The sequence below is a fragment of the Staurois parvus genome, unplaced genomic scaffold (assembly GCF_062004578.1).
Source record: "Staurois parvus isolate SC_StPar_1 unplaced genomic scaffold, SC_StPar_1.0 ptg000221l, whole genome shotgun sequence".
NCBI classification, from domain to species: Eukaryota; Metazoa; Chordata; class Amphibia; order Anura; family Ranidae; genus Staurois; species Staurois parvus.
This window is the reverse complement of record NW_028318017.1, coordinates 3,955,709-3,965,458: the sequence shown is the minus strand read 5'-3', so window position 1 is coordinate 3,965,458 and position 9,750 is coordinate 3,955,709. Positions and strand designations below refer to the sequence as shown.

The following is a 9,750-nucleotide window of genomic DNA, read 5'->3' as shown; positions in this document are numbered from 1 at the left end:
TCATTAGTATGTGTTCAGGTTTAAAGGGATGAGGTGGCAATAGGGTTGTCCTCAGGAATGCCTTGCCTCCAACCCTGGTCCCCTATGTCCACCCTCCAGACATTCATGCCACTAACTTACCTCCTCCATGTAAGCTCAGCCTCATCCTATGCATGTATACTTTGTGGATCTTATATACATTTGTATGTTTGTACATTTGCTTAGTATTTGCTTTATATATGCAGTAGCACTACTCTCCCTCACATTCAGGCTACGGTCCTGAAGAAGCCAAATGCACAGGTGAAACGCGTTGACCGTATTTTGATATATGTATGTTGTCATTATGTGCTTAGTGGTCATTCTGTATTACACATGAGGGGGGCTTTGTGCTTTATTTGATTTGTTTTGTTCATATTCTCTCTTTTGAGAAGTATTTTTGTAACATGGTTCCTATCATGGACATATGACTCTTTTATGTCAATAAATGGCTAGATTTATGTTTCTGTGTGGTCTCTTACTGTGCCCAAAGAATCCAATGCCTTGCCGTACCGAGCAGTTCGCTCCGTTTTTTCTTTAGGTTTGCAGACAAGACACTAATTGAGTTTATTTACCACCATAATCAGCCATAGAACCTGTGTAATTAATATGTGTTCGGGTTTAAAGGGATGAGGCGGCAACCCTAAGTTATCACCTCACTTCCATTCTTTTTTTGCATGTCTTCCGCCATCCTCGGTGGTTGAGGCAACTTCGCAACAAAGTGTCTTAACTGATAATATCTCGTTCATCTATTAACACAAATAACTCTTTTTTGCTCATTAAGTCTTGAAAAGTACCCAACATCCCTACAACCTCTATATCCCCCAAATGTGCATCTACAGCTTTACACCATTTCCCTGAAATATTGTCCTTCCTCGGTGGGAAAAACTTAGTACCCACCAGGGGGATCAACAGTGAATTGTACTTCCAATCCATTTGATTGTGCATTCTATTCCATACTCTTAATACCTCCTGTGTCAATGTACTACTAGCCTCATCCATAGGGCGACACTCTCGTGGTATCCAGATAATCTTCTCTAATCGTGTATTACTCAGGGGCGGACTGACCATTTGGAAACTCGGGCACTGCCCGAGGGCCCGGGGTCAGTAGGGGGCCCCATGAGATTCCCCTGGTACCTTTTTCATAGGCTTTTTTGAGTTTGTCAAGGACACAGGGGCCCCATGATCCCCTATTGCCCGGGGGCCCCATGAGTTGTCAGTTTGCCCCCGGTATTACTTAATATACTTTCTATTTTATCCCAACTCTTCCCCTGTGAATTATATGTCCAATCTCCAATTCACATCACTTCCATTCTGCATCGCATCCTGGAACCTGCAGGATGAAGACGTGATGGAAGAGTAGCCAAAATCCCGGGACTGTCCTGCAAAACCTTCTTGGGGCTGCAGTTCCTCTGAGCTCCTCAAGATGGTGATCTCACATATTCAGAGACTGCAGGACTCTATGATATACAGACAGGAAGTGATGTCAGGTGCAGACAGGAAGTTCTGGGTGAGAGGTGAGCGGGGAGGAAGTAGAGAGGAGACATTGCTGGAAGTGGCAGCAGAGGAGGTAATAAGATGTTATTTCCTATTTACACCCAGTAACCCCCCGTCATGTCCATCCTCTTCCTCCATAGTCATGTCCATCCTCTTCCTCCATAGTCACTGTGACATCTTTTATCTGCAGCAGATGATGACACACACATATATAGTGTGGGGACCCAGATTAACCCCTTCGGGCTTGTGGCAGGAGGAGCCACCAGCAGATGTAGCAGAAGGAAGATTGTTGAGATGGTTCGGCTCTTCCTTTGTTCTCGGGAGGAGGATTGGCAGTGATAAAGAATGGAGGAGAGCGAGTAGATCAGATTGGGGGAGGGTGGACAGCGTTAGAAATACAAATTTCAGGTTAATACCAGGTCTAGGGGTGTCCTGACCCTGCAGGTGAAGTGACTCTTCTGTATGATGTGTACAACCTGCTGCAGCAACACTGACATCTACAGAGGTCAAAGTGGGTTTAAGTTGCCACTAAATGACATTCCTTGGCCTGTTATTTCTGTTTGTAAACAGCTGAGGATTCCCTTAATCTATACTAGAACCTTATCCTAGATCTGATAATAAGGGACCCCATACACATGAAAAATCACATAAGATTCTCCCATACTTTGCAGCAGGTTCTTAAAGGTCTGGTATGGCTTGTGGTTCCTCTATAATTTATATTGGGTCATTCAGGTCTGGTATGGCTTGCGGTTCCTCCATAATTTATATTGGGTCATTCAGGTCTGGTATGGCTTGCGGTTCCTCTATAATTTATATTGGGTCATTCAGGTCTGGTATGGCTTGCGGTTCCTCTATAATTTATATTGGGTCATTCAGGTCTGGTATGACTTGTGGTTCCTCTATAATTTATATTGGGTCATTCAGGTCTGGTATGGCTTGCGGTTCCTCTATAATTTATATTGGGTCATTCAGGTCTGGTATGGCTTGCGGTTCCTCTATAATTTATATTGGGTCATTCAGGTCTGGAATGACTTGCGGTTCCTCTATAATTTATATTGGGTCATTCAGGTCTGGAATGGCTTGCGGTTCCTCTATAATTTATATTGGGTCATTCAGGTCTGGAATGACTTGTGGTTCCTCTATAATTTATATTGGGTCATTCAGGTCTGGAATGGCTTGTGGTTCCTCTATAATTTATATTGGGTCATTCAGGTCTGGTATGGCTTGTGGTTCCTCTATAATTTATATTGGGTCATTCAGGTCTGGTATGGCTTGCGGTTCCTCTATAATTTATATTGGGTCATTCAGGTCTGGTATGGCTTGCGGTTCCTCTATAATTTATATTGGGTCATTCAGGTCTGGTATGACTCGTGGTTCCTCCATAATTTATATTGGGTCATTCAGGTCTGGTATGACTTGTGGTTCCTCTATAATTTATATTGGGTCATTCAGGTCTGGTATGACTTGCGGTTCCTCTATAATTTATATTGGGCCATTCAGGTCTGGTATGGCTTGTGTTTCCTCTATAATTTATATTGGCCATTCAGGTCTGGTATGACTTGTGGTTCCTCTATAATTTATATTGGGTCATTCAGGTCTGGAATGACTTGTGGTTCCTCTATAATTTATATTGGGTCATTCAGGTCTGGTATGGCTTGTGGTTCCTCTATAATTTATATTGGCCATTCAGGTCTGGTATGACTTGTGGTTCCTCTATAATTTATATTGGGTCATTGGTATGGCTTGTGGTTCCTCTATAATTTATATTGGGTCATTCAGGTCTGGTATGGCTTGTGGTTCCTCTATAATTTATATTGGGTCATTCAGGTCTGGTATGGCTTGCGGTTCCTCTATAATTTATATTGGGTCATTCAGGTCTGGTATGGCTTGTGGTTCCTCTATAATTTATATTGGGTCATTCAGGTCTGGTATGGCTTGCGGTTCCTCTATAATTTATATTGGGTCATTCAGGTCTGGTATGGCTTGTGGTTCCTCTATAATTTATATTGGGTCATTCAGGTCTGGTATGGCTTGCGGTTCCTCTATAATTTATATTGGGTCATTCAGGTCTGGTATGGCTTGCGGTTCCTCTATAATTTATATTGGGTCATTCAGGTCTGGAATGACTTGTGGTTCCTCTATAATTTATATTGGGTCATTCAGGTCTGGTATGGCTTGTGGTTCCTCTATAATTTATATTGGGTCATTCAGGTCTGGTATGGCTTGCGGTTCCTCTATAATTTATATTGGGTCATTCAGGTCTGGTATGACTCGTGGTTCCTCCATAATTTATATTGGGTCATTCAGGTCTGGTATGGCTTGCGGTTCCTCTATAATTTATATTGGGCCATTCAGGTCTGGAATGACTTGTGGTTCCTCTATAATTTATATTGGGTCATTCAGGTCTGGTATGACTTGTGGTTCCTCTATAATTTATATTGGGTCATTCAGGTCTGGTATGGCTTGCGGTTCCTCTATAATTTATATTGGGCCATTCAGGTCTGGAATGACTTGTGGTTCCTCTATAATTTATATTGGGTCATTCAGGTCTGGTATGGCTTGTGGTTCCTCTATAATTTATATTGGGTCATTCAGGTCTGGTATGGCTTGCGGTTCCTCTATAATTTATATTGGGCCATTCAGGTCTGGTATGGCTTGTGGTTCCTCTATAATTTATATTGGCCTTTCAGCTCTGGTATGACTTGTGGTTCCTCTATAATTTATATTGGGTCATTCAGGTCTGGTATGGCTTGCGGTTCCTCTATAATTTATATTGGGTCATTCAGGTCTGGTATGACTCGTGGTTCCTCCATAATTTATATTGGGTCATTCAGGTCTGGTATGACTCGTGGTTCCTCCATAATTTATATTGGGTCATTCAGGTCTGGTATGGCTTGCGGTTCCTCTATAATTTATATTGGGCCATTCAGGTCTGGAATGACTTGTGGTTCCTCTATAATTTATATTGGGTCATTCAGGTCTGGTATGACTTGTGGTTCCTCTATAATTTATATTGGGTCATTCAGGTCTGGTATGGCTTGTGGTTCCTCTATAATTTATATTGGGTCATTCAGGTCTGGTATGGCTTGCGGTTCTTCTATAATTTATATTGGGTCATTCAGGTCTGGTATGGCTTGCGGTTCCTCTATAATTTATATTGGGTCATTCAGGTCTGGTATGGCTTGTGGTTCCTCTATAATTTATATTGGGTCATTCAGGTCTGGTATGGCTTGCGGTTCCTCTATAATTTATATTGGGTCATTCAGGTCTGGTATGACTCGTGGTTCCTCCATAATTTATATTGGGTCATTCAGGTCTGGTATGACTCGTGGTTCCTCCATAATTTATATTGGGTCATTCAGGTCTGGTATGGCTTGTGGTTCCTCTATAATTTATATTGGGCCATTCAGGTCTGGAATGACTTGTGGTTCCTCTATAATTTATATTGGGTCATTCAGGTCTGGTATGACTTGTGGTTCCTCTATAATTTATATTGGGTCATTCAGGTCTGGTATGGCTTGTGGTTCCTCTATAATTTATATTGGGTCATTCAGGTCTGGTATGGCTTGCGGTTCCTCTATAATTTATATTGGGTCATTCAGGTCTGGTATGGCTTGTGGTTCCTCTATAATTTATATTGGGTCATTCAGGTCTGGTATGACTCGTGGTTCCTCCATAATTTATATTGGGTCATTCAGGTCTGGTATGGCTTGTGGTTCCTCTATAATTTATATTGGGTCATTCAGGTCTGGTATGGCTTGTGGTTCCTCTATAATTTATATTGGGCCATTCAGGTCTGGAATGGCTTGTGGTTCCTCTATAATTTATATTGGGTCATTCAGGTCTGGTATGACTTGTGGTTCCTTCTATAATTTATATTGGGTCATTCAGGTCTGGTATGGCTTGTGTTTCCTCTATAATTTATATTGGCCATTCAGGTCTGGTATGACTTGTGGTTCCTCTATAATTTATATTGGGTCATTCAGGTCTGGTATGACTTGCGGTTCCTCTATTATTTATATTGGGCCATTCAGGTCTGGAATGACTTGTGGTTCCTCTATAATTTATATTGGGCCATTCAGGTCTGGTATGGCTTGCGGTTGCTCTATAATTTATATTGGGTCATTCAGGTCTGGTATGGCTTGCGGTTCCTCTATTATTTATATTGGGTCATTCAGGTCTGGTATGACTTGCGGTTCCTCTATAATTTATATTGGGCCATTCAGGTCTGGTATGGCTTGTGTTTCCTCTATAATTTATATTGGCCATTCAGGTCTGGTATGGCTTGCGGTTCCTCTATAATTTATATTGGGTCATTCAGGTCTGGAATGACTTGTGGTTCCTCTATAATTTATATTGGGTCATTCAGGTCTGGTATGGCTTGTGGTTCCTCTATAATTTATTTTGGGTCATTCAGGTCTGGTATGGCTTGCGGTTCCTCTATAATTTATATTGGGTCATTCAGGTCTGGTATGACTCGTGGTTCCTCCATAATTTATATTGGGTCATTCAGGTCTGGTATGACTCGTGGTTCCTCCATAATTTATATTGGGTCATTCAGGTCTGGTATGGCTTGCGGTTCCTCTATAATTTATATTGGGCCATTCAGGTCTGGAATGACTTGTGGTTCCTCTATAATTTATATTGGGTCATTCAGGTCTGGTATGACTTGTGGTTCCTCTATAATTTATATTGGGTCATTCAGGTCTGGTATGGCTTGTGGTTCCTCTATAATTTATATTGGGTCATTCAGGTCTGGTATGGCTTGTGGTTCCTCTATAATTTATATTGGGTCATTCAGGTCTGGTATGGCTTGCGGTTCCTCTATTATTTATATTGGGTCATTCAGGTCTGGTATGACTTGCGGTTCCTCTATAATTTATATTGGGCCATTCAGGTCTGGTATGGCTTGTGGTTCCTCTATTATTTATATTGGGTCATTCAGGTCTGGTATGACTTGCGGTTCCTCTATAATTTATATTGGCCATTCAGGTCTGGTATGACTTGTGGTTCCTCTATAATTTATATTGGGTCATTCAGGTCTGGTATGACTTGTGGTTCCTCTATTATTTATATTGGGCCATTCAGGTCTGGAATGACTTGTGGTTCCTCTATAATTCATATTGGGTCATTCAGGTCTGGTATGACTTGCGGTTCCTCTATAATTTATATTGGGCCATTCAGGTCTGGTATGGCTTGCGGTTGCTCTATAATTTATATTGGGTCATTCAGGTCTGGTATGGCTTGCGGTTCCTCTATAATTTATATTGGCCATTCAGGTCTGGTATGGCTTGCGGTTCCTCTATAATTTATATTGGGTCATTCAGGTCTGGTATGGCTTGCGGTTCCTCTATAATTTATATTGGCCATTCAGGTCTGGTATGGCTTGCGGTTCCTCTATAATTTATATTGGGTCATTCAGGTCTGGTATGGCTTGCGGTTCCTCTATAATTTATATTGGTCATTCAGGTCTGGTATGGCTTGCGGTTCCTCTATTATTTATATTGGGCCATTCAGGTCTGGCATGGCTTGTGGTTCCTCTATAATTTATATTGGATCATTCAGGTCTGGTATGACTTGCGGTTCCTCTATAATTTATATTGGGCCATTCAGGTCTGGAATGACTTGCGGTTCCTCTATAATTTATATTGGTCATTCAGGTCTGGTATGACTTGCGGTTCCTCCATATTTTATATTAGGTTAACCAAGTCTGGTATGACATGAGGTTCCCTCATAATTTTATATTGGTTCCTTCATTTCAGGTATAAAATGAGGTTCCCCATAATTTAGATGGGGCCCTTCAGTTCTGATATTACTTGGGGCTCCCCCAAAGTTTATATCAAGCTCTTCAGGTTTGGTATGACATGGGGTTTCCCCATAATTTATATTGAGTTCTTCACGTCAGCTATGACATGAGCTTCCCCCTTAGGTTTTTCACGTCTGGTATGACATGAGCTTCTCCCTTAGGTTTTTCACGTCTGGTATGACATGAGGTTCCCCTTAGGTTTTTCACGTCTGGTATGACGTCTGGTATGGGTCCTTCAAGTTTGGTATGCCATGAGGTTCTCCCATAAAATATTTTGGGTCCTTCAGGTCTGATGTGACATTTAGGTTCCCCCATAATATATATCAGGCTCTTTAGGTCTGTTATGACATGGGGTTCCCTCATAATTTATATCAGGTCTGGTGTGATATGGGACTCCCCCATAATTTTATTGGGTTTTTCAGGTCTGGTTTGACATGCAGTTCCCCCCATAATTTATTTATCTGGTTGTTCAGGTCTGCTATGGCATGGGGTTCTCCTATAATTTATATTAGGCTTTTCAGGTCTGGAATGACATGAGGTTCCCCAGTAATTTATATTGGGTCATTCAGGTCTGGTATGACATGGAGTTCTCCCATAATTTATACTGGGTTCTTTAGGTCTGGTATGACATGGAGTTCCCCCACAATTTATATTGGGTTCTTCAGTTGTGGTATGACAAAGGGTTCCCCCATAATTTATATCAAGCCCTTCAGGTCTCGTATGATATGAGGTTCCCCCATCATTTATATTAGGTTCTCCATGCCTGGTATTACATGGGGTTCCCCATAATTTTATATCAGGTTCTTCAGGTCTTGTATGACATGAGATTCCCCCCATAATTTATATATGGTCCTTTAGGTCTAGTATGACATGAGGTTCATATATTGGGCCCTTCAAGTTTGATATGACATGGGGTTCCCCCGTCATTTATATTGGGCCCTTCGAGTTTGGGCACCATGCAAATAAAAGTAAAAACCGCATAAGGTCATTTCAAACTCTATAGCAGACTCTTTGGGATTTTAAGGAGGAACCCCCCCATAAAAAAAAAAAAAAAAAAAAAAAAAGGCTCCCAAAAATCCATACTAGATCCTTATCTGAGCATGCAGTCTATCAGACAGGGATAAGTGGAAGGGCAAGCCTGCATCTCCCAGTTCCTGAACCATGCCCTCAACAAGGGGGGCACATTGCTGGGAAGGATGTGATGTAGATCCACATTATTCATGAAGGCCGCTGACCTGCCAAAAGGAATAAACACCATCATAATGGGACAAGGTGTTTTTCCAAGGGTCCTATGTTCAAGGCCTGTGGCCTGGTATGGTTTAGAAGGTGGGAAAGCTTGTCCCCTTTTGCTGGCATTCCAGGTTGCATGCTCAGAGACAAATCTGGTATGTAATTTTGGGGTCCTCACACTCTTGTGTTTTGTTCTTTTCTTCTTGATATTTTTAAGTTGGGCTCTCCCCTATACAGTAAATTGATACCACACCCGAAGAGTCTGCTATAAGAACGGGGGGGGGGACCCACACCATTTTTTCTTTTTTTTTTTTGCTCAAGGACAACTTTAAAGGTGGTGGAGGTGATCAGGACGCTGGTATGGAGGTGATCAGGACGCTGGTATGGGGTATGGTGGTGATCAGAACACTGGTATGGGTTATGGCAGTGATCAGGATGCTGGTATGGGGTATGGAGGTGATCAGACCGCTGGTATGGGGCATGGCGGTGATCAGAACACTGGTATGGGGTATGGCAGTGATCAGGATGCTGGTGTGGGGTATAGCAGTGATCAGAACGCTGGTATGGTGATGATCAGGACGCTGGTATGGGGTATAGCAGTGATCAAAACGCTGGTATGGGGTATGGTGGTGATCAGGACGCTGGTATGGGGTATAGCAGTGATCAAAACGCTGGTATGGGGTATAGCAGTGATCAGAACGCTGGTAAGGGGTATGGCAGTGATCAGAACGCTGGTATGGTGGTGATCAGGACGCTGGTATGGGGTATGGCAGTGATCAGGATGCTGGTATGGGGTATGGAGGTGATCAGGACGCTGGTATGGGGTATGGAGGTGATCAGACCGCTGGTATGGGGTATGGTGGTGATCAGGATGCTGGTATGGGGTATAGCAGTGATCAGAACGCTGGTATGGTGATGATCAGGACGCTGGTATGGGGTATAGCAGTGATCAAAATGCTGGTATGGGGTATAGCAGTGATCAGAACGCTGGTATGGGGTATAGTGGTGATCAGGACGCTGGTAAGGGGTATGGCAGTGATCAGGATGCTGGTATGGGGTATGGCAGTGATCAGGATGCTGGTATGGGGTGTGGCAGTGATCAAGATGCTGGTAAGGGGTATACCAGTGATCAGAACGCTGGTATGGTGGTGATCAGGACGCTGGTATGGGGTATGGAGGTGATCAGGATGCTGGTATGGGGT

General features: G+C 42.7%; 1 protein-coding gene across 1 annotated transcript in view; it reads left to right on the top strand.

Moving 5' to 3' along the window:
* Window positions 1-1,505: 1,505 nt before the first annotated feature.
* LOC149460819 (uncharacterized) overlaps window positions 1,506-9,750 on the top strand; it is a 107,219-nt gene continuing 98,974 nt past the window's right edge. The window contains exon 1 of the mRNA XM_089679255.1: window positions 1,506-1,585. The gene's annotated coding sequence lies outside the window, so the exon portion shown is untranslated. The remainder of the gene's footprint in view (window positions 1,586-9,750) is intronic.